Below are 27,124 nucleotides of genomic sequence, written 5' to 3' on the forward strand. Positions count from 1 at the left end.
TATTAGGTAGTTTGTTCTTCAGTTTAAAAACTCCTGGTGGATTCTAGAGTATATATAGATGCTGAGAACACTTAAAAATTATTTTATCAATTATGCGAAGAGTACATGCACTAGAAGAAAGAGCTGACCAATGTGTGTGTGTATATATATGTGTGTATATATATATATATATATATATATATATACTTACTATATAATAAAATTCTATGCAAGGTATGAAACACTTTGTTTCTTCCTGAAACAAATTCTGAAACTGCCTTGTGTTCCTGGGCAAATAGCAAAGTTATGTTGACCTGATTAGTCTCACTTCTCAGTGCCTATAGTTGAGTTATTGACAAAGGTGATTTGACATGTAGAGAGAATAATAAGATATAGCTATGGATTAACTACAGAGTGCTGAAGGAGTCAAAATCAACTCCAAGATTGAGAAAGTCCAAAACTTGGGGGATAAGAGAATACTTTCTAGGAAGTACCTGTGATATCTATCACTACTAAAATGATCTGGAAAAATAACATAGCATGATTGTTATGAAAATTAGAAAATTAAAATTAATTTTAATTAACTAGAAAATTCAAAATTTAGTATTTAGTCTCAAAATTTGACAACCATATTATAACAAATGAATGAATGTAGAAGGAAAATGAGGAGTGAAGATAGTTAATGAATAGAGAAGGCTTGGAACTCATCCTAGGAGATGATAGTGGCTCATAGGAAATAATGAAATATAAGTTACTGCCAGAAAGAGAGAGATGATAAGGAGAAGAATATTATTATGGAAACTCTGCATGGTTGGTAGATTTACCAACTTAAAATTACACGGCTAAATTCTTTGTGGTAATCTAGTGTAATGGTTTAGATATGAGGTAGCCCCAAAATCTTCTGTTAATACAGGCATGTTCAGAGGTGGAATAATCAGATCATGAGAGCTGTAACCTAATCCATTCATTCTGGGGTATGGCTGGTTTGGATTAAGGGGGTGTACCCTGGAAGGGTGCATTCTCTCTGTATCCTTCCCCCTTTCCCCTCTTTTCTGCTTCCTGATCTTGTGCCATGAGCTTAGCAGCTTTCCTCAGCTGGGCCTTTCCCCTATGACATGCTGCCTCACTTTGGGCTCTTAACAATGAGGTCTTCAGCCATCTATGGACTGAGACCTTTGAAACTGTGAGCTCCAAATAAAAATTGTCTCCTCTAAGTTCCTCTTGTTAGGTATTTTGGTCACAGAGATGCAAAAGCTGACTAAAGCATCTAGAATAAGTTTTATTTCACAAATCAGAAAACTGAGATCAAGAATGGTGTGGCTTAGGTAGAATCCTACAATTTGTTTCCCACCGATCTAGGAAGCAGCAGGACTTCCTTATTCTGGGCTGGGCTCTGTAGCACACCACCTGGCCCTAGGCCTTCCATGCCAATGGAGGCATCAACATGTGCAAGCACTTGGAAAGAGTGTTCACCTAGCCCTGCAGGAAAGTAATCAATGATTCTCACCTTCACACTTGCTGTTATGACAAAAGAACCTGATACTGACTGCCTTGAGGAGTGGAATTGGTGAGCAGAGGGAGAGGCAGCAGTCACAGGCTGCCTGTTTGTATAGTTTATGGAGAATGGAGTGGTAATTAAGAGGTGTGTGTATTTAGGACCTCTGAGCTGAATACAGGCCTAAGCATTTATAAGATTATAGTGTTTGTACTTTGTATTTTTAGAACTTTTCAGTTTTATTTCCTGTAGGTTTTCTTTTGGCATAGCCTGTCACAAAATCCAACCTTAAAAAGGTCAAACCTATTAAAAAGCAAAAGTGTTAGAGATATTTTCTTGTCCTTTCTTTATGCATTCTGCCTTAATTTTTGAATTGTTAATTGGACACCAGTTCCAACTTCAAAAGCTCAGTTGTAACTGAAGACAAACTATTCTTGTAACTGTAACTGTCAGACTTGCTCTATTAGGCCATGTCCTTACTTATTTGGGGCACCTTGAAAGCTAATTTAACCAATGGTACTCAGTCTACCAGTCTAAGGGAGAACAGCAGGGATTTTAGCTTTGCTGACAGTAGAGCAAGTAGAACACAGTCCGTTAACAGTTCTCTTTGTTAGTGTTAAAAACTCCTTTGAGGGGGGTATAGTATGGCTCCGTAGTAGCGTGCGTGCTCAGCTTGCGTGAGACCCTGGGTTCAATCTCCAGAACCACAAGAAAAAAAAATTATTTAACCTCATGCTTGATTTATTGTAAAAATGAAGACCCATCTCTTGTATGAGCCACCAAAAACCCTGAAACCTACTTTGCTTACAGGTAAAAAGCAAAGTATTTCTGAGAAAAGTTACATTTCTTTCCAAGATTAGAGATCCTATTCAACCAGGGAGATCATAACTCTTGAATTTACCAGCCACTGTTCTGAGTATTGAATAAGTTTTATAAAGTAGGCCATTGTTCTGGACTGAATTCCTACCTGAACTACGCCCCAAGGAACCAGCCCAAGCCACAGTGGAGTCATTCATACTAAGTGATACATAATCAAAATGGAGCTTTAAGGAGAGAGAAAAACCTCTAAACAGGCCATTTTTTTTTTCTGATATTCACAGTAGCCAATACAAAAATATACAGTCAACAGTAGCCAATACAAAAGGACACAATACAGAGAGTCAGCATAATAAGAAAGAACCCTTACAAGACTATTACCCTGAAGTAACCTGGTATTAACCAAAAAGAAGAAAAAAAAAATCTTTCTGTTTTCTATTATTCTTTCCTTTTTCTTTTTCTTTCTTTCTTATTCTTTTTTTTTTTTCGGTCACCTTTTTCACAGCTGTAAACAAAATACCTGAGAAAAACAATTTTAGAGGAAAAAGAGTTTATTTGGGGCTCATGATTTCAGATGTCTCTGTCTATAGATGGCCAACTCCATTGCTCTGGGCCCAAGAGGAGGTAGAACATCATAACAGAAGAATATGATAGAGGAAAGTAGATCAGCACACGGCCACCAGGAAGTAGAGAGAGTGTGTGCCACTGTCCAGGGTCAGTATATACCCCAAAGGCACCCACAGGGACCTTACTGCCTCAGTTGTACCCTACCTGTCTACCACCCAGTTAATCTCTATCAAAGGATTAACACACTGATTAGATTAAGGCTCTCATAACCCTATTATTTCACCTTGGAATGTTCTTGTATTGTCTCAAATATGAGCTTTTGGGGGACATCTCATATCTCAATTATAACATTCCCACACCACACACACACACACAAAAAAAAATACTCAACAATTGTTCCATCGTACCTAGGAGAGCACTCATTCTTTTTATAGAATGAAATGCCGCCCAATTTTAGAATTGCAAACAAAATCTAATTATATATCTAAATTAAATGTAATTTTTTCTTTTTTTTTATATTAGGTAAGGTTTCTGGGATTCACTTTCTTCAAACTTTAAAATCGGAGTCAATAATAGAACTTATCCTGCCTCATTATGGTGAATAATAAGTAACACTTGTGAAATCTAGTACACATTCTCATGGAAATATTAAGTAAATTGATCAAAGCTTTAAAATTAAGAAGTAGTAGAATTTGGATTTAAACACAGTTCTATATGTTTCTTATACAGTAAATACAATGACTGGTCCATACATGTAACTGGTAATCATGGTTATTATGATTGTGTTTAAGAAAATCTGCTAATTCTTGTGGAAAGTCAGTCAGACCCTTTTACCCTTCTCTATATTGCCTGAGTGCAATGTGATTAAAAAGAGAGAAAGCATTTCTATAAATGAGAAATGCTACCCGGGAGACTGTAACATGTGCTGAATGAACAATAAACCTTAGGTGTGCTACAATTTGAATTGAGGAGACATTACATAAGGCTGATATGAGCAGTTAAACTTCATGAGGAGACTTCAGTCAGTCTTGAAGGGTTGGTCATAGGTGGATAAAAAGAATGAAAAGGAAGAGCATTTCCATTAGAAATTCAGTGGACAAAGAAGCTGGTAGGGATGGGAGATAATTAGAAGATTTGACCGCTGGAGTGACATGTGTAGAATGGTAATGAGAAGTTAGTTGAAATCAAGGCAGTGATCAATGGTATAGCACTTTGAGTGCCAAGCTACAGGTTAGATTTTTCCAGGGACAGTGGCAAATTAATGAAGAGCTTAGGATCTTTGTGTAAGTGTTTTATTTTTTGATTAAATTTCTTTAAAAATACCCTCTGAAATTGTACCATGTTTTCGAATGGCATTGGTCCAAATCTTACTAATTAGCTAAAAATCTTGATTTCTCTCAGTTTAGTAAAATCTTTCCCTCCATCGTTTTTTAAAGTGAAAGCAGAAATCAAAATGCAGATTCAAATCTTCCTTGGAAAATATCAAAACAAACATAAATGAAAGAATTCCTGTCACACACAAAAAAAACTTTCAGTAGAAAAACACAAAACAAATATCTATGTGTAATTATAAAAATAATTTTCATGTAATATTGAAAATTATGAAGACTTTTGGATATTATGAAGTCTAGATACATCATTGCCTCAGATGAGACTGTTAAATCCAAGAATCTGACATTCTTTAGGTTGTAGGGCTGAGCTGTGGGCTGTGTGTCTTTCTTCTGCTGTTTTTCTAGAGACTTTTTGTTAAGCATGATAGGTGATTCACAAAGCAAATCATAGATACTACTTGATCAAACAAAACCAAACACACTTCCAAGCCCACACACACCCTTGCTACCAAATGCTTTTCTAGTTCTCTATTTTAACAAATCTAACAGTCACCTAGGGTTTTTAAAAGCCTGGTGAGTGTTTATAGGAACACAATCAGCTCTGTAGTTAAATCTCACCAGCATTTCTCTTTATAAGTCTCTATTTTTAGAGGCTTGTCACTTAGCTACAAAAATACTGTTATGGTTTGGAACTTGTTGTACATGAACTCAGTCAAGACAAGATGGTCACACAGCTTTTTGCTTGTCTTTAAAACAAGCTATTTTGACTACTTCTTACTTTCAAAAAAGCTGAGCTAAAATGGGAGGTTGTCATTTTTATACTTACTCTCTCACAGCTGTAAAAATGGTTCCAGTTAATTGAGTAAAACCGTTTTAGGTCACTACACTGTTATGTGGAGGGAAGTAAATTTAGCAGCATACGGGAACTTGACATTTTAAAGGTGGTTAAATTCTGAAAACTCATAGGTTGCTGATTGACTACAAGTATATGAATACTCACAGAGTTCAAATAAAAATTATTTCTTGAGAATATATATTTTAGACCTTATCAGAGCCATTGGTTCTTTAAAATTCACTATAGCCGTCTATTCTGAGCTACACCTTTGAATACATTTTATTTTTTAATTCCCAGAGACTTATATTTAATAAAAAATATTAAAAGAATATTATTTAGTTTCAAATGTAGCATTATTGCTGATATTCAAGCAAAATAACCATATTGAACCATTATAAAAATATATGCAGTGAAATACTATTCAGCCATAAAAAAGGATACAATGATATGGATGAAACTGGAGATAAGCGAAAGAATTTAGGTGCAAGAGCCAAGCACCACGACATCTCACTCATATTTGGAATCTAAAAATGTCTGATCTCATAGAAGTTGAAGTAGTATGGTGAAGAGAACTGGTTATTATAGCAACCACCAATTGTGGGGCTAGAGAGTGTGAAAGGAGGGTAAAATGGGGAAAAGTTGACTAATTGGTGCTAAGCTCTAGTTAGATAAGAGCAAGAGTTTCTGATGTGCTATTGTCCAGCAAGGGGACTATGGGTAACAATGGCGAACTGTACATATCAAAAAGCTAGAAAAAAAGAATTACATTGAAAATTTTCCCCACAAGAAAAGATATTTGAGGAAAATGATATTTGGAACTTGTTGTACCCGAACTCAGTCAAGACATTACAGACTATGTGCATTGAAACATCACATGGTATCATTAATATATTCATTTTTTTCTTTTTCTGTCAGTTAAAACGTAAATTTAATTTAAATAAAAATAATGACAGGAGTGATTTTTGATCCTTTCCATTTTAATCCTAATAAATACTGCTCATTTTGTAAAGTTAGTAGCTTTGCCATCACTCCCTACAATTTTAGAATGTTACTCTCACCATGACAAAGAAGGCAGAGGAAGTATGGTCTTTGTTTTACAGCAAGTACAATCAAAACCTTCAGGATCTGTACTTCCTTTTATTCGACCGCTTTTGCCTCTCCCGGAGGTGCTATGATCAGGGTGTGTTCCTGGATATTGAGAGACGGGGAGAGAGATATTTCATTGTTCTGTTTCTGGCATCAGCAGTTATCCCTCCCTGCTGCCCCCTCAGCCCTGAGACCAGTTGGGGAGTGAAATGAGACACTTTCTGAATAACTAGAGCACTCCAGTCTTGTCTTGTGATTCCCCCAGAAAAGAGCAGGAGGAGGGGTGACCCTAGCAGCTGCCTCAGTGTCCTCTGTCCTGTATTCTGTTTAATCTTACTTGTGGATTAATATTCTAATTTCAAACCTCTTTCATTTTCTTTCTGGCTTCATATATTTCTGACAGATTCTAAATAAGCACAGAATCACTCTGCAGTTCAGGCTGTGGGTTTTGTTTTCCTGTGTCTGGTTAGTAATACTGCTAGGTGGTTGTTATAGTAACCAGTTCTCTTCAGCAGAGGAAAGAGTATGGGCATTTGACAGTGCTTAAAATTTAATAGAAGGAGATAAAGTTCCTAGATTTCATATTTCATTAGAGGATGATTACAGGGCAATCAGGACAATGTCTATTTTTTGAAGACTATTATATTTAAGGAAAAGGTAAATTATCTGCAGGTGCTATCTATTCTTCTCCCTGAATTAACAAGGATAAATTTAGTCTCCATCAGGTATTTTAATTGGTTTTTGTGATTATTCATCTAATGCATATCCAAATCACCAAAATAAATTCCATAAAGCCAGATGTGTATGGCATGGCGTCTCGCCACATAAAATTTGCAAACAACTAAGTTCACAGTGAAGGCTTCTTTTCCCCTTTTTTAAAAATTTTTTATTTTATTTCATTTCCTTTATTTTTTGTGGTGCTGGGAATTGAATCAGGGCCATGTGCCTCAACCTTTGAGCTACATGTATTTTATTTATTCCTTATTTCAAAAGTACTTGCTGTTGGTTTGAAAAGTTCTTTATTCTCCTTTCATTCTCAATTCCCAAATCGTCCTATTACCAGATCTATTTTTAGATAATTACAGGGGTATCAATAAAATACTTATGTCCTTCTCAAATAAATGTTTGTTCACAGAAATGAGATTTGAAACACTTATATTTGATCACAGATTATGGAAATACTTTCTATGCATTTGGTATATACTATAGAATATTTTGCATGTTCAAAGATATACTTTGTTAAAGTAAATGATTGCTTAGTCTGCTTTGTCACAAAAAATAGTAGTGCCTAACTTCTTGCCCTAATCACTGTTGTAATGTGTGTTATCATCCATAGAAAAAGTGCTGATAGCAGAGGAATTGCTTCATCATGAGACAGGAACATCTCATGTTTTATAAATATCACTGAGGTGCCATCTGAAAGAACATCACAATTTATTTTATTATTGGTATTAATGTGCCAATTTTTTCACACCCTCATCAATGACAAATATCTCTCTCAAAAATATGTTGCCTGTCTGGTAGGTAAAAAAATCATGTTACATTGGTGTCTTGATTTAGAGTTCCCAAGTTTCTTTCTTTCCTTTTTTTTTTTCTTTAATTTTTTGTCTTTTTGTCTTTAGCACTTTTTCACATTCAATAATTCACTAATTAATTGTGTTTTATCTTTGGGCTATTTGTTCACATTTAAGCTGATATAAATGTAGACAGTGCATATATTTTTCTTCCGGGAACAAGTTAAGAGTTCTGAATGAGATTGCAAGAATGGATGTAAGGAAGTATGTATATAATATATATTTAATATATAATTGGATTTACTTATGCATGTACACATGTGAAGTATAGATACATATGGGCAAAGCAACATCACATATAATTATATCTATATCTATACTTATCTCTCTATATAAAAGATTTTTCTTGCACATTTTGAAGTGTCCTTCATCACATAAGAGATTTACATTTTCATGCAGTCAAATATGTCTTAACCTTATTTGGGGGCTTCTTTGTTTTCCTATTTTTATCACTAGTGTTTTGTTGAATAACTTTAAACACATTTTGACAAAATTGTAGTAAATTTTCATTTACAGGATGACATATGCATATGTAATTTTTCTTCACCTGTAGAAAGCTAACTTACCCAATATTGCTCATAGAATTCATCCTTTTCAGATGGCTAGAAATCTTCTATGCCTTTTACTAATTTCCACAAATATAAGAATCTATTTTAAGACTTTTTATCGATTGATAATTTTTGTAAAAATACCATTACACACTTTATTGATTAATTTGTCACATCTTTACAACATCGGACCTATATGTGCAGAAATATGTTACTTCTATTTCTTCAGAACCTCTTTCAGATACTTTAAAAATATTACATTTTTTTTTTTAGGTAAGTCTAGCACTTTTTAAGCTATATTAGCATTTTGGTATATTAAAATTTTTGTGGCTACTATAATAGGGATAATCTCAAAAATAATATTAAAAATAATATTTCTTTAGTTATATCTGTTTATATAGCAGAAATTTTTAGGCTTTTGTTGGTTGACCCTCTATCCAAATAACTCACTAAATTATGTTAGCTGTTGTATTTGAGAGAGTACTCTTTAATGGGGCATGTTTATATTTTTCCATTTAAACAATTGCCACTTAAGTTTCTAGATATTTTATCAGTAAAGCAAGTGGTTTTTCTTTTGCTAAAATATTTAGAAGCATTTGTTTAGCATTAAGTGTTGAATTATAGATGAGCTCTTTACCATAAAAAGCTGACCACACTTGGAAAAATATCATATAATTCCAGTACCAATAAAGCAGAGAACTTTGTTTGTACTACCCTCCCCACCCTGACCCACCTATAAAAAGTATAATCTCTGGATTGGTGTAAAACTTTTTGAGGATACAACAACAAAAATAACAAAAACAACAAAAAAAGAAACTAGTGGATTTTGATCTTTGAAAGTTGAAAAAAATCTCACTGATATTTACATTTATAAAGCTTTTCTTCTGTGATTCTCCTCAGTCTTTAAGAGGAAAGGCTCAGAAATAGGATTTAAAAAGAAGTCCATTTTTGCCTGACCCCTAAATATAAATGTGTAGGCAAGACGCCCAGGAGCTCGGCAGAAAAGCAGTAGCTTGATGATGAAAGAGTTAGGCATACATCCCACTTTCTGCATAATGAAAGAGACAGAATATTTCAGTCAAGTTAGAGGTTATGTATAAATACTTTGTGTTTTCCATGGAAACTTCAGAAGAGACACAACTTAATAGCAAATGCCATGTAACAGAACTAAGAGGTTTGCATTGGACTAAGAAAAAAACTGAAAAAGCTAAATTAAACATTAATATAATGTAATATAAATATCAAATCAAGTCTCTGTAATTCTAAGCTGATTTACATAATTTGATTGACTAGTAAGAGAGCATTAATACTCTTCAGAGGAAGATAATACAGGCTATCCAATGCATCCTGACCATAATTAATAAAAAACAGAAAATTATAAAACATAAAAGGAAAAAAGAATATGTGATCCTTAATATTCAGGGACAAAAGCAGTAAATAGAAAAATACTCAAGATGACTCAGAATTGTAATCAGCAAATAAAAATTTAGATGAAAATATTAAGCAAATATATAGACTTAGGAAGTATCAGGAGTAAAAATATAAATTATAAATGAATCAAATGAAAAGTTTATAGTTGAAAAGTACATTAACTGATGGAAACTTTATAGATCTTAGATGATTGTAATTTATTATACCTGAAGAATAGAGAAAAAAGAAGGATATGAAACAAATAAAATTACCCCAAACAACACATTACATAAGAAGCAATTCAACATACATGAAATTTGAATCACAGAAGAAAATGGGTGAGAAAATGGGACAGAACATATCTGCAGAAAATAATAGCCTTTACCCCAAGTTTGGTGGAAAATACCCAGACACTAAATAAATCCCAATCATGAAAAATACCATGAAAAAACATATCTAGGCTCTCAATTTCAGTTTAATATCAAAGAGAAAAAAATCTTTAAAATAATTATTGGCAAAAATGACACATTGAACTAAGGGTTTTTAGGGGAACAGCTAAATGAATGAAGCTAACTTCTCCGAAGAAATAGTGGTGGCCAGAATAGAATGAGGCATCATTAATGTGTATATATGTGAATGCATGACCAATGTGATTCTGCAACCTGTATACTCAGAAAAATGAGAAATTATATCCCATCTGATTCAAATGTATGATATGTCAAGGTCATTATACTGTCATGTGTAACTAATTAAAACAAATAAAATGAATAAATAACAAACAAAACCACAACTCTTATACTAGATTTCTAAGTTTAATCAAATTATCATTTAGAAATGAATGATAAAGTTATTACAGATAAGTATTAGGTGAAAACACTTTGTCAAAAAAGTAAGATGTGCCTAAAGAGGGTTTTCAGGATATATGAAATAATATCAAATGGAAACCAAGTTTTACAGGAACAAATAAAGAACTATAGGAAGAGTATGTATGTTATTAAGTAGACAGATCTTTTAATTCTATATGATGTACTTGTACTAGTCTCATGAAAGGTACATTTTTATTCAAGTATTAATAACAATAAACATGCATTTGAACATATGTGTAGAAGTAAAATACATGAAACAAACCAAAAGGGTGATAATGCAAATGGATATAGATCATCATTCAAAAATTTCCTAAGTGACATATAGAATACTTTTTTGAGTATAACCAGTGACTATAGATTCACATTATAATATCTAAATAAGCACTAAAATACAAAAAGGCATAGCTAAAATATTTCCAGAGAAGATAAAATATAATATTAAAAATATTTCACTTCAAATACAAAAGCAGTGCAATGGGAACAGAAGAATATATAGCAATCTGGATAAATAGAAATCACATGTCATGATGCTGAAATTATACCCAAACCCAGAAATACCTATATCAAATTATGAGAATGAATATTTCAAGAAAAATATTTTCCTATTGGATTAGTAAAAAAGCAAAAACCAACTATGTGTGTTCCATAAAAATATACTTGAAACACAAAGACACATATTGGTTAAAAGTAAAAGAATAAAAAGATTTAAGAAAACTCTTGCGGGCTGGGGATGTGGCTCGAGCGGTAGCGCGCTCGCCTGGCATGCGTGCGGCCCGGGTTCGGTCCTCAGCACCACATACCAACAAAGATGTTGTGTCCGCCGAGAACTAAAAAATAAATATTAAAAATTCTCTCTCTCTCTCTCTCTCTCTCTCTCTCTCTCTCTCTCTCCTCTCTCACTCTCTCTTAAAAAAAAAAAAGAAAGAAAACTCTTGCAACTGCACTAATATCAGACAAACCAGACTTAGAAAGGGGATTCTTTTGTCATAAATAAAGAGTCAGATTAATCAACAGAAATATTAAATGTATAAAAAATCAATACTAAAATGTCATAACTCATGAAGGAAAAACTGTTAGAATAAAAGTGAAATACCAACAAATCCACATTAACATCAGAGTCTTGCTCCAATTTCAGATAGAAAAGGTAGACCGAAAAATGATTCTATATATATGATTCTAGGGGCTGGGGTTGTGGTGGTAAGAGTGCTTGGCAAGCATGTGTAAGGCACTGGGTTTGATTCTCAGCCACACTTGTAAAGGTTCATTGACAACTAAAAACTATTTTTAAAAATATGATTTGAATAACACTGTCTACTAACTTGTTTATTGCTATGGTTTGGATGTGAGGTATCCACCAAAAGATTATGTATGAGACAATGCAAGAAGGCCCAGAGGAGAAATGATTGAGTTGCCAGAGTCTTAACCCAATTAATGAATTAATCATCTGATAGGGATTAACTGAGTCATAACTGAAGTGGTAGGGTGTGGAAATTGGGGGTGTGGCTCTGGGGTATATATTTGTATCTAGCAAAGTGAAGACCTCTCTCTCTGCTTTGCTGATCATCATGTGAGCTGCTTCCCACTACTCCATTCTTCCACCATGATGTCTTTTCACACCTTGAGCCCCAGGGAATGGAGCCAGCCTTCTATGGATTAAGACTTCTGAAACTGTGAGTGCCTCCAATAAACTTTTCTTCTTCTACAATTGTTCCTATCAGGTCTTTTGGTCACAGCAGTGAAAATAGTATTTTAGCTGACTAAAACACTAATCAATCAACTTGACCTAATTGACTTTTCTAGATCATCATGCAGAAAAAAGTGGTGTATTTGTGGGTCATTCATCAAAATTGACCAAATTCTGGACCAGGTTGGAATAGAGTTAAAATTCAACAACAAGATGCAATTCTATAATATATGGCGATTTTTAAATGACCTACTAAATAATTCATTGACCAAAGAAAAGTCAAATAAAAATGGGAAAAACTATGTGGAATTTGGACAAAATAGTAGTTAGTATAATGTTTGAGCTTTAAATATTTGAAAGAAAAAAGACTTAATCTCGACAAAAAGATCAAATTATTCAAAGTTAATTTTAGAGAGAATAATAAGAGAAGTCACCAAAATATCACAAGACAATAGACAAAAATTAATAAAGAAATAATTTGATTCTTTGAAAGACTTCTTAAATTAATAAACTTTTATGTAAATATATCAAGAATAAAGCAAAAAACCCACTTTACCAACATAAGTAAAATTAGAAAATATTTAAGTAACTTTTATGATTTAAATTATTTTCCTTGAAAGGTAGAAATAAAAATTAAATAAAAAATTTAAAATGTAATAGTTTTAGATATTACATTCACAATTAAACAATTTTCTACAAAGAAAATTCCAGAAACATATAGGTTTATCAGTAAATATTTTAAAATATTTAAGGAAGAAATAATTCTGTTCAAATTATACAAACTCAGATAATAGGGGACAGAAGAATGTTTCATATGAGGTGATCACAATAGATCTGATTCCAATATGAATTTAGGGCATCTCAAGAAAAAATAGCTCTCATAAATTCAGACACATAAATGTTAAACAAAACACTAATAAGTTAAATCTGGCAATATATAAAAGTAAAAATATAACTGATCAAATTGAATTCACCATAGAAATGCAAGTTTTAACATAGAAAAATCAACCAATGCAAATGACTGTATTTATAGATTACAGAAAAAATCCTATATGGTCATTTAATCAGATGCAAAATTTAAACAGAAATTTAAAAACATAATTTTTACTATAAAATTCTCAGCACACTCTGAATAGAAGAAAACCTGCCTAAAGGGCATTTGTTAAAATTTTACAGATAGTATCATAGTTAGTGGTAAAATATTGAATGCCATCCTCTTAAGTCTAGGAACAGTAACAGGGTATCTTTTTCTCACTGCTTCTTTTGGACTGGTGATACTAGCAGTGCAAGAGAAATGAAAAAGAGATAAAAGCAATGTATGCACTTGGTTGCCATAATTGTAGAAACAGAAAATATTAAGGCTCCTATAAGATCACTACTCAAAAGTAAAACTCAAAAAAAAAAAAACCCCACCTGTCTATCAACATGGGAAAAAACAAAGCTCAAAATATGCCACCTGTCCATCAACATGGAAATACAAAAGCAAAATATGCTATATTTATATGACAAAAGAATAACAGTAAAAATAAATGTCCTTCTGATACAGAAAACTAACACAGATAAATCTCAAAATCATATTGTTGAGCTGAATAAAAGAATGATACAAAAGGATTCCTTTGCATTATTCTGTTTATATGATAATAAACAACCAACAAATAGAAGTGAAATTTGCAGTTGCCTATGAGTTTGAAATGGTGCATAAGGAAATTTGCAGAAATAAAGAAAATGTTTCGTCATGGTAGATTGGTAGTTATGCTAATGATTACACTTACCAAATTTCATCAAAATGCTTAAGATTGAGCATTTCACTCTATATACATTTATATGTGTGTGTATGTGTATATATATATGTATACCTATGAGTATATATATGTGATATATATAATGTATGTAATCATGATCTATTTTTTTCTTTTCTTTTCTTTTTTTTTAATAACTGTGGTGCTGGGGATTAAACTCAGGGTCTTGTGCTTTGGAGGCAACCACCATACCAACTGAGCTACAGCCCCAATCCCATGATCTATTCTTTCAATGCACTAATCTATACAAATTAGAAGAAGTGAAATGACTTCTTGTTAAAGAGTTCACTTTAAATTTTGCTTGGATCATTGTTATAATTCATCTCTCTTATTGATTCTTTTTTTTAAGGAACCCGCACTTTCAAAAAATATTTTTATTCCATTCATTCATTTTTATGTGATGTTGGGGAGCAAACCTAGGGCCCTGCACATGTAGAGGCAACGTGCTCTACCACTGAGCCAAAATCCCAGTCCCTCTTGACTGACCCTTACTGTGAAGTTTCTTAGGCCATTTCTCGGAGGAGCACATATTTCTTATGTATGCCACTTCTATGTGTGTGTGTGTGTGTGTGTGTGTGTGTGAGAGAGAGAGAGAGAGAGAGAGAGAGAGAGAGAGAGAGAGAGAGAGAGAGAGAGAGAGAGAGAGCATGAAATCCTTTCCCAAGTACTGTTTACTTTTTAGGAATTTCTAAGTATATTTATCCCTTTTTGACATTTTTGTCTTTGGTTTAAATGCTGTGTATTTATTCTATTTTTCCATTTTCTTTTGTATTATTTTCAGAATTGAATTCACTCTAATTTTCTACTAATGATTAGAATGATGTACATTTAAAGACACCCTTGATTCCAAAACTTGGGATAAAAAGTATAAGCACCAGAGGGGGAAACATTGATATGAGCCTCATAGTGTAAATATATATAATATATGTAAACATATATTCTTGTCTATGTCTTTAGTACAAGCTATTAGTGGTTTGAAACAATAAAATTAATACATTCTGTGTTAACTATAGGAGACTGTCTTACACATGATTTTATAGTACACAGATTATCAAACTGAACTATTACATACACAGTGGTCCTCAATAGAGTTAATATTGTTTTACAATCATTACTTTTGTAAATTTGGGACAAGTTGAGAGGGGTGGTGATGGACATTTTTGAGGGAATGAAATGTTCTGCATTTTTATCTTTCAAATCAGCTATCTTGAATTGGCAATCTTCCTCCCACCACTTTTAGAATCCCAGTGAAACTTCCTTTGGTTATTCTTTCCAAATGTTTCTATATCTAGAAATTTTGTGGGAGATTTGGTACTTTAGAGTGGCAGTTAGGTATGGGGAAGAAAGTCTTAGATACCAACTTTATCAAAGTTCCTAGTTGTCTGGCATATTATTATTCACTTAGAATTTTTTGGAAATCAGGTTTAAAAATTTTATAACAGTTTAATAGAACTTAGTGGGACTAAAATATTTTAGAAATTGAACAAAAACTCAGTTACATTGTCCTATTATTATTATTAATTATTTTATTTTAAATTGAACTTTTTAAAGCACAGCAGATTCCTTGAACCAGGAGAAGTTACTATGTTGCCTTGGCAACATTTCATATTTTGGGCAAAATATATTGTCAAAAATTAAGTGAGGTAACAAGACTATAAAATATTATCAAGGACAATTTTTTTTTATATTAGGCCAAGGGAAAAGTGAATGATAAAAAGTACTGATTATTCTTGTGACTATTTGAAGTACCAAAGTGAGAAATCTGCATCCTGAAATAGAAAACAAACAAATGCAACCAATGTTCTCATAGCAACAAAGCTAGAGCCACTGAGTTCTCACCTAGTCTGTGATGGTGTGGAAGGGGTTCCACACCATCACATTTGTGGCTAAGAGTGGCAAGTACCCTTGCTTAGCTGGAGGCTTGCTTCTGTGCTTATCTGTTCTCTCCCTCTTTGATCTCTGTCAGAATATAATGTATTCTTTCCATGTCCATGTATTTCACAGCCCATAAACCCATTCCTTAACACTGATAATTTTGTCCAATAACATTCAGCCTCATTTGTTAGGGGTTTTGAATTTTATTGAGAACAGAGAGGAACAAAGAATTGGAATAAGTAAATTCAATCTGGTAACTCTGGGATCTTAGTAAAACAATATAACATACTTGAAATACAATAATAAGACTATATTTTTAAAAATCTTTAAATTAAAAAATGTAACATTTAATTTTACATGAAAACAAAAATTGTACTTATTGAGATAACTTGTGTTCAATATATGTATTCATTCTATAATGTTTATGTAAAGTTGAACATATCCATCTTCTCAAATATTTATTATTTCTCAAATACCTATCATTTCTTTATGGTAAAACTTTCCAAATTCTTTCTTAGTTTTTAAAAATGTACTGTACATTATTATTGTTTTATAGTCATCCTATTGTGCAAGAGTAAAAAAGAAGAGAACTTCTTTTTCCTATCCTACAATAACTTGGTATCCATTGATCAAACTTTCCCTATCTCTCTCAGTCTCTGGTAACTCCCTTCCTATTCTAAAATTAACATTTTTAGATTGTACTTATGAATGAGACCATGTGGTACTTGAAAGACTGAGTTGATTTAACGTGTACATGTAGAGTCTAGATTTCAACAGAGGCATAATTAATCCTGGCTACCTTCTATTTTGTTTATATGCATTACATGAAGTGTCAAATTATCCTGCATGGTTATTCATTTACTTTATTTATTAGATAATTAACTAACATGCCACTTTTATACTCATATCAGAAATAGAAATTTGTACTAACATCATGGAGGAAGAAAAAAGCTAGTAATACAAATAAAAAAATGATTCTTCTATGCAGGTCACATGCATTCTTAAAGGTTTTCATAAACTAATACACTAATATTCAAAATTGTGTATTCTATAAAACATTTCAAAACAGTGAATACTTTTGAAATAAATTCTAGGACTTCTAATACAAAGTTGACTGATCCTAAGTTTTTACTTATCTTCCTTTTCCAAATCCCATGAAAAAGACAAGGAAAATGTAATTATGAGAATAAATTCATAATAGAACTAGCAAGCTGGATAGGTGCCATTAGAAAACCAGAAAAGACAAGAATTCAGAAAGCTATGAAGCAGATGCTATCAACTTGAGAGAGAACTCATGAGAAACAAGAATTTTGCAGCCTCATAGAAATGAAAATTGATATCTTTCTGAAAGCTGAATTTTCCAGTACAACCATAAAAATTCTATTATCAGAGATGCTGCAGGCTGATCAAAGAAAAAATTATGTGGCAGATCTCTGTTTGTTACATCATTCTCAGATTAAATCTGTGCATACAATTCTCAAAATAAGGAGGATTTTGTTTCCAAGGAGAGTTGCAGATTTGGCATTAGGGCCAAAGAGACAGAACAGTGAGTGCCACAGGTGAAGCAGGCCACCAAAAGGTAAATCACCCTGCCTAGAATAAAAGGTAAGTCCCCCCACCCCACCCCCAGTACTAGAGGAAAGGTTTCCTGCTGGCAACCTTTGCTCTTCATATGCAAAAAACTGGCTTTGTTTTTCCTGGAAGAAATCATCTTCCCTTACACACAACTGACAGTATTCTCAGGGATAGCTCTTCTCCAGTTCTATGTCTTACAGAGTCTCATCTTCTCACAGAAGACTTGCAGGATTACCTTATTTTTTTTTTTTCCCTACCAGGGAATTGAACCCAGGGGCACTTAACCATTTAGCCACATTCTCATCCTCCTCCCTGTTTTTAATATATATATTATTAGAGATAGGATCTTGTTGAATTGCTTAGGGCCTCCCTAGGTTCCTGAGTGTGGGTTGAACTCATGATCCTTCTGCCTCAGCCTCCTGAGTCACTGGGATTACAGATGTGCAGGACTACCTTACTTGAAGAAGAACCTCTTTGCTATTCTGTATTTCATCCCTCATTTATTTTTTTTAGCACTTATTATAAATTGAACTTCTTTTATCTGACTGCTTACTTTTATTTATCTGTCTCTCAACTAAAATGTAAGCACCATCACTGTGACCTTGTTTTGTGTCCATGATACTCTCCCTTGCCTTGCCCAGATTTTGACACGTACACACACAAATAATTACTCAACCAAAGTTTGTTGCATGGATATTATATGAATAAAATACCTGTGGAACATTTCAAAATAAACCATGTTTCTAGCTACAAGGAAAATGCTATTTCATAGAAATAATATAAGACATGTACTTTACTAATACAATACATGCATTTTTGCAATACTCTAGAAATTAGTCACAAATAAGTAACAAGGAATGAACAAACAAAATATCCAACTAAAGCTATGATAAGTTAACTCTTGAGGTTAAACAAAATGCCACTGAGATTTTACATTTTAGAAATGTTTACAAACCACAGACTACATAGATAAACGGTTGGAGTGAGCTAGAAGTATATATTTTTTAAATGTGAAAGTTTAGGAAAATATAACTATTCACTTTAAGAAGCTGAAACAATTTAAAATATAAAGTACACGAAACAATAAAAACAAGAGCAGAAGTAGATTTCATCCATTAAACCAAAAAATGATTCCAGGGAAAGAAACAATAAAATAACAAAATTTGGTAAGTCTGGTTAACACAAGTCCTATTGGTTTGCTAGGGCTGCCATCATTGAACACCATAAAATCACGGCTTAAATAACGGAGATATATTTTCCCACAATTCTGGAGGCTGGAGTCCAAGATCATGGTGTCAAAATTTGGCATCTCCAGAGGGCTTTTACTTGACCAGCTGTCTTCTCACTGCATCCTAACATGGACTTGCCTCTGTTTGATCATGTCTCTGGGGTCTCTTCTGCTGGTGCTAATCTCCTCTCCTTACAAGAATTATAGTCAGGTTCAATTAGAGCTCACTGAGTGTCCTCATTTTAACTTACTTACCTTTTAAAAGGCCCTGGCTCTAAACACTGTTACATTCTGAGATATTGGAGGTTAGAACTTCAAAGTATGATGTATTTGTCAGTACCTAGCATAAGGCAACAGATATTAAAAAACTACATTAGTCATGAAAAGCATTGTAGAACTATATATATTAAAAAGAATTTAAACATCTTCATAAAAATTTCATTAAAATACTACTAATATATTAATGTTTTGTGCATGGAATCAATAAATCCCAGAAAATGAAAATATCCAAAATTGACCCATGAAACAGTAAAAAACTTGAATATTCTATTGACTTCAAAAAATGTAAATGATAGTTAAATTGAACCCTTCATCCAAATTATTGCCTTTAAAGTCACCAGACCCAGACAACTTCAAGTAACATAGTTTCCTATGCAAACATCATTTCTTCCCAGAACAGAAAAAAATTAATTTCTCAACATATTCTTTCAGAGTAATATCCTTGATTCCACAACAGAATATTAGAAATACAATATCTCAAGTTAATTCAAAATAATTATAAATATCCCCAAACAAATTTGTTTATGAAATCCAACAGAGCATGAGAAGATTAATACAACATGCTCCTGTAGTTATCTTAAAATGTAAGGAAGATTCAGCATTAGGTAATATATGAACTTAATTAGATTAACATGGAAATATTGAAAAGAATATAAAATAAAGATGCAAATAATTTTATTATAAGTTATTAGATATCTCTCACTTAAAACAATAATTCAGGAAAAGAACATTTTCAAACTTGAGAGACTGGAATTATGAGAAAAATTATATTTAGAGTAGCAATGTGAGGAGAATTTTCTCTAAGGTAAATTGAAATTTTTGAAAAACCTCTGAATGCCCTACTCAATTCAATAAAGCCAGAGAAATTATATATAGAGTAGATTTGTCTTTGGTCAGCATTCTGATTTGGAGCAATTATTTCACATGTAGCCTTAATGTGAACTTAACCTCCAGATATCAATATATAAATATTATCTCAACATATACCTCTTCTTCTGCACACACATAAATTTAAATATGTATTTATTATATTTTGAATGTATATTTGATGTATACTGAATATATTTCTATATTCATATATATAAATATTACTTAAGGAATTTATTTAGAAATCCATGCATCTGTTTATAGTATACCAAAGGCAATCAGTTATGTGCTTTAGAAATTATTAATTTATATAGCAAGGGTATGTGATCAAAAAAGCTATTTTAAGCAGAAGACCTTAGTAAATTTGATCACCAGTAGTTTGTATTACAGGTTCTATTTGTGTCTGTAGCAGCCTCAATGCAAATAGTGGTAAGATACTTAAGGATCATTTTAATGCTTGTTATTATTGGACACAAATTTACTTGTAATATTGTTTGTTATTTTTAACATGTAAAATTATTTGAGTGTAAAATAAAAGCTGATGAAAGGACCTGAGGGTCAACGTACTGCAACTCAACTATATCCTTAGCATATTTCTTCTGATGACCACACCAGTGCTGCACACACTTCTCTCATAGTATATAATATGCTTCTATGTATTAATAGTGCCTCCAAAGCAAACGCTCCACCATAATTGCATTGTACTTTCTAGGAATAGTGCATAAATGAATGTGCCAAAGATTCATTTGAGTTCAATTTCATACTCATTTTCCCCTGTGTTATATGGGGCTAGAAACTTAAATTATATTTCCTATTCTCTCTTGCCAGATGATGCCTGTTTAGATTTTGCCAGCGTGAGGCACTTGAAGTAGACTGGACTCTGAGAAGAGGAGGAACCATACTATTTATGCATAGCCGGCTGGGGGAGGTGACTGTTGGCTCCAGCACTGGGGGCAAGCCAGCAGCAACTGTGGGAGGGCTGATATAAGGCTCCTGCAATATCAGAGTGTGGGCTGCTAACTGCCTGCTTATCTGCCTTAACAGCATTTCTGTAGCACTCTGTGGCCAAGGCAGCAGCCTCAGAAATGGGCCCACCTTACCACTTCTTTTAATCTCTGACCCTTCTAATAACTTTTATAGCCAGTTCCACTTATAACTATTCTTTGAAATAACCAGACTGGTTTCTGTTTCCCTGCCTGGGCTGATATGAGATGTTAAGGAATCTGAATACAGGATGCTTATGGAAGGTAGATGTGAAGTATAATACTGTATTTAAGATTTTGAGCTGATAAGAGCTGCATAAAAACTAGCAACTATTATTGATTCTCAATACTTGCTGGACAATAGTAATATTTTAGAATTATACCCAAGCAAAGATTTCTTAGTTTTGGGAATTCAAATTTCTGATTCTCTTGTATGGGCTGTTATTTTGTTTCATTATCTAAGGATTTGGTTTAGGCTAGGTCTGGCAATCTATCATGTTCTTGTTCTACAGCCTTTGTAGCTATGTTAGGAAATTATGTTTTGCTTTGGCATGTAAAATTTTGCAAATTGAAAATTTCAAAACACCATTCTAAAATTAGCTCTAAAAGGGAAGTTCTTCTTGGAAAGTTGTTTACCAAGAATATATGACTCTCAATCAATATTCATCTCACTAAAGTTATTTTTTTAATATTTATTTTTTAGTTGTAGTCAGACACAGTACCTTCATTTTATTTATTTTTATGTGGCACTGAGGATCAAACCCAGGACCTCACATGTGCTAGGTGAGTGCTCTACCGCTGAGCCACAACCCCAGCACCTCCTGAAAGGTATTTTTGAAATTGATATCATCTCATATTAACACACATGCCTTAGAAAGCTTCAGATATCACCTTATTAATGCCTAAAAATCCTATGAATTCTGAGAAGTTTTAAATTTTACCCAAATTTGTATGAACTGATTTTGTTTTTGTCATTACAGATTGTATCAGAAGCCAAAAGAAGCCATAATTATTGGGAGAAAGGACTGGGAGTGAGTGTGGAATGAAGGGAAGAGGATTTCTATATAAGAGATTAAATAGAAGAATTGCAGCATGGAGTTTTGTGTGAATAGGATGTCAGAAAGGTAATGTAGTGAATAGGTTTCTTTGGCAGGTGGAAAGTTTACTTATTTGAAATTGGATATAATTTCTCTAAAAGTGTGCTCCAGATATATTGATCTGTTTCAGACATGTAGTGTTTGTAAGTGCAGAAATGAAATAACCATAATCATTAACCAGGAGCCAAACACTTTATCTTAAGTGTTGAAAATATCCTAATAAGTAAACAATTCCTAGAAAAAGAAATAATGTTATATGCTATATGAGATTTTTTTGAAATATATGGATTTATCACAAAGTCTTTTTTTGAATAATACATACTTTTAAACCCAAACATTATGTGTGTGTGTGTGTGTGTGCGTGCGCGGGCGCGCACCCGCCTGAGTGCATGTAAATATGGCACTATTCCTCAAAATAGACTATCTAATACAGAAAATGGTAACAAGTTTATTTCTGTTCTCAAAATTTCATGTAACAAGTCTTCTGGAGGTTTTTGTAGTGTTTAGTGAAGAGAGTTTGGCACAGGAATTGGGAACTGATGCTCTAAAAATGCTTTCCACTAATTCATATAGTCCAAACCAATTGTGTTGGCTCCCTGTGTTTGTTCAGGTGATGAGGAAACAAATATCAGACTTTTTTTTTCTGGGTGCAATTAAAAATAAACTCATTTATTGATGCTACTAAAACCTCAATTTTAAAATTGATAAAAATGCAAATAATTCTATAATACAAATCCTGAAAACTGAATATGAGACATCTAAATTTATATCCCCCAAACAATTCATAATTGAGGATGTTATCATAGTCTATTCACCGTTGCTATTCTGGATTACATGAGGCTGTTATGGTTTAAATATGTGGTGTCCCCCAAAAGCTCATGTGTGAGACAATGCAAAAAAGTTTAGAGGTGAAATCATTGGGTTATGAAAGCCTTAACTCAATCAGAGCATTAATTCTCTGATAGGGATTTACTGGATGGTAACTGAAGGCAGGTAGGATGTGGCTGGAGGAGGTGGGCATTAAGAGCATATCTCTGGCATTTATAGTTTGTCATGAGGAGGAGACTTTCTCTCTGCTTCCTGTTGTAATGTCCTTAGCTGCTTTCCTCCTTCACACCCTTCCACCATCATGTTCTGCTTCACTTCAAGCCCCAAGGAATGGAGCCAACCATCTATGGACTAAGACCTCTGAATTGTGAGCCCCCAAATAAACTTTTCCTCCTCTAATTGTTCTTCTCAGGTCTTTTAGTCACTATGGTGAAAAAGCTGACTAAAACAGAGGCACAGGCAGTAAGAAGCCTCTATTGGCAGGCTGCTTTCACTCTGACCATGAACAAGCGAATCTGCAGACTCTTTCGTTTTAGTTTGAATTGACTCTGGTTTTGCACAGCAGAAGCAGCCACTGGGAAATGGCCTCCTTCTTATTGGAGGCTTTCCAGGCATTGATGAAATCTAACTATTTGTAGAGCACTAGCTTCAGTGAATTCTGGGAAAATAACTTCCCTGCCTCTGAAGTACAAACATATAAGTGGAATGGAATGAAGATACTAGAGAATCATAAACAGTATGTGGTTACAGCAAGAACAATGAAAGAATTATTTTAAATCATGAAGAGTTGAGATATACAGTCTAAATTTCTTTCTACTTTTCACAGTCGATTGCTTTATTGTTATTATTATTAGGTTTATTTAGTTTTTAGCCAGTAGGGGGATTTGCTATGGAGTGCTCTTGGGGAAATAACATAGAAGATAAGGAGGGAAAACAAGATTGGGTGGAAGAGAAAACTAACCAAGGGAGTAATGAGTAGCACTTAAGTCGATCACTTGGATGCCACCTATAATTTTCCATGCCTCCATTGCACGAAAGTAGCCAATTTTTTTTTTTTTTAACAATTAGGGTCAATAACTCACTTGAGGATGGTGATTGCTCTTGTTGCCTGCTAGTGCTTTGACATAAATTGCCTAAGTACTTAGATGCAAATTATAACCTATAGTTCAATGGGACTATTGCCAAACCTCTAGCAGAAGTATTCACAAATAAAGGCATTCATTGCTTTGCTAGGATTAAAAACGTTTTTGAAAAAAATTATCCAGAAAATGCAGAATACCCTGAATTTGAAAGGGAGTAATAGTAACAACTGTGCTACATGGTTGTTGTAACCACTTATAAATCATTGAAAACAAGTATGCAACTATTGTTGCAGAAGAAAGTCTGGTTTAATATAATAATACATAGTTGTTTTGATGGAGATGAAAATTTTTTTGTAGTATTTTGTTATAGTTTGTTTGATAATGAATGGCATGTTAACATGATGTAAAGTTATCTTCCTTTTGGGAATATTTGTGCATGTATATTAGGACATCATGCAAAACAAATATTTTGGTAGATATGTAAGCGCTGAGGACATTTCAATCTTTCTGCAGTTCAAAGAATCATTTTAGAGAAGGTATAATAACATTATCCCAAGCTTGTGGAAAAGCCAAAACAAAGTAATAAATCCATTATAAATAAGTTAAGAAATTCCTTCTTTGAGAATGTACTCTGCATGTCTGCTAATGAGAGAATATTTTCCCTGAGTAGTATTTTAAATATTATTTCAATATCAATAGTCCTGCAGCTGAATGAATTAAAATTTCCCAAAGAGATTCCTTTTGAGGAATCAAAATTCCTTAATGATCAATGAGAGAAAAAGAAAAGTCTATTATATTGTGAAAGCATGTATTTTTTTTACATTTGTGTTCTTATAGATGTTATGTACTTATATATTATGTGTTCTATGTGTATAGGTGAAAAGAAGTAGTCCTTATCTAAAAGTGCCGGTGCGCCTGAGGTTATACACACTGTAGATTGAGTACCTAAGGTATTTTCTGTGTATGATTAGGGGGAATAACTTATTTTAAAATGATGACTTCTCTTCTTGCTTGCTACTTCTTTGACACAAAAGCCCAAGTGCTTAGATAAAAATTATAGTCCAATGGGACTCTTGCCAAATCTGAAATAAAATCATGCACTTTTTAAAGTGAAGTCTAGAGTTTATGACTACCAGGCTTTCTTTGTAACATTCTCAATTTTTTCTTCATTCTGGCTATTATTTGCCAATGGATTCATTTTAATTTTTCCTATTCTATTCAATTATAGCATTAGGTTAACTATCTCCAGTTCTTCAATCTTGTTTCACAAATAAGAGAACATATCTACAGTGAATTCAGGTGGAGCCACATTTATAGGATATTAGAAGGTTGTCTGCATCTGGAAGAGGTGTGAGCATTATACTCTCCTGACATTTCTTACAAATGCTTTATCTTTAACTAAGGAAACCTGATGTAGTCATTTAATTGGGTAGTCTACATTTGAATTCTTAACTTTTGAAAATAAACATTCCTGTCATGCCAGAATAGAAAATAGAATTTGTAAAGTTGAAAATTTTGTATTATTACTCTGACTGATATGGATGGGATGTTATTGGAACTAAAAAGCAACTCAACACTAATAACCATTTGTTTTAGATTCCAGATCTGATTATATAAAAGTGCTTTTTTCTAAAACTTTAAGGATCATTACTTATTCTTATCCTTACTTCAATATGATCTTATAAAGTCTTTCTCAAATGGGTCACATTTCTAATTCTACTGTACTACTAATAGATTCTTCACTGAAGAATTGTACTAGAAAATTCTAAATATTCAAACATTTTTTCTATTTAATGTTCAATCAATAAATTTAAACAAAAAGCCCTTCAGGGATACTAAGAGCTTATACAGGCATTACCAAAAAAAAAATCTTTAATTTGTACTAGGTAAAAATGCATGACATAATTTTACATGAAAAAGCTAAAGTGAGGTCAGAGGTATAGCCCATGTGACATTTCTTCAAAAGCATAAGTCAGAAGTTCTTATGGATGGAGAGAGACATCTGTTACAGTAGTAAACCTGGGGTTCCCATGAAAATTGGACTTTTTGTCTGTTACACAACTTATTTATGATAAAAAAGAATATATGCTTGGATGTTGGATTTTGGTAACGGTACAAAATAAAAGATAAATTTATCTTCACCACTGGTCATCTAATCACCAATAAAATCAAATATTTAATACTTGATAATTCTTTTATGACTTGTGTAGTATGTTTTATTTCTCATAGTGTGGTATGTTTTCAGTGACAACAAGAAATAAAAGGAAACAGCTATGCTTAGCTATGCTAACTGTGCATCTCTTAAGATCTCAAATCAAACACCAATAACTCAGAAAAGATTTACCTGATATTAATGATCAAGCCAACTGCCTAAGTTTTATTTAATAATTTCACTATTACCCACTTCTAAATATGTACCACAGTTGTAATTCTCCATTTTGAATAATTGTCTGATGCCTGGCTCCCCTACTACATTGTGAGCCACAGGACAGAAATTTTGTTCTTTGGTTTTCTTCTCTCTCTCTCTCTCTCTCTCTCTCTCTCTCTCTCTCTCTCTTTCCCCAGGAGTGAATTAGTTGTCCTAAACAAAACCAAAAACACAACAGCAAGTTAAACTATTCTGTAGACCAAAATTAGAGGAAAACATCTAACAGTAATTTAGGCTGATACTTCAAAAGTACTCCAGAAGAGATGGAGGTGAAAGGATGATAGAGAACAGATCCAATACTCAGGGGATGAGGTGGAAAGCCAAGAAGAAAAGCAGGGGAACAGAGTGGTATTGACTTGCTCAAGATAAATAAAGATTGTGGCATATTGTATGATTGGCAGCCTGGCCACTGATATGTTTTAAAGCTTCCTAGATGATTTTATTATGTAACCAAGGTTCAGAACCACTGGATTAAGAAAAGTAACATTCAATGTACTTAAATTATGTAAAAATTCTACTTGTGTTCATAGTACTGTATACTGTGAAATATACTTTATATAAAGTTCTATGTAAAATACCTCCTACAAAAAGAAAAAAAAGGCTTCTAAATCCTAACAGTTCAGAGAGAAAAGGAAATATGTATAGCCATAATGTGAAATGTATAAAAATATATTTGTTAAATTGAATTCAGAGAAAGGATGATTTAAAACATTAAAATATTATTTCATATTCATATCATCATAAATGGAAGGAACCCTAAAATATCAAAGGTGTGAAGAAATACCAACTTTTATATATTTCTGATGCTAATGTAATGATGAAATTACTTGAAAAACAATGTAGCTATATATAGAGAAGTTGAACTTGAGACCTAAAACCTCTTGGGTTTTCT

The sequence above is a fragment of the Ictidomys tridecemlineatus genome, chromosome 7, assembly GCF_052094955.1.
Source record: "Ictidomys tridecemlineatus isolate mIctTri1 chromosome 7, mIctTri1.hap1, whole genome shotgun sequence".
NCBI classification, from domain to species: Eukaryota; Metazoa; Chordata; class Mammalia; order Rodentia; family Sciuridae; genus Ictidomys; species Ictidomys tridecemlineatus.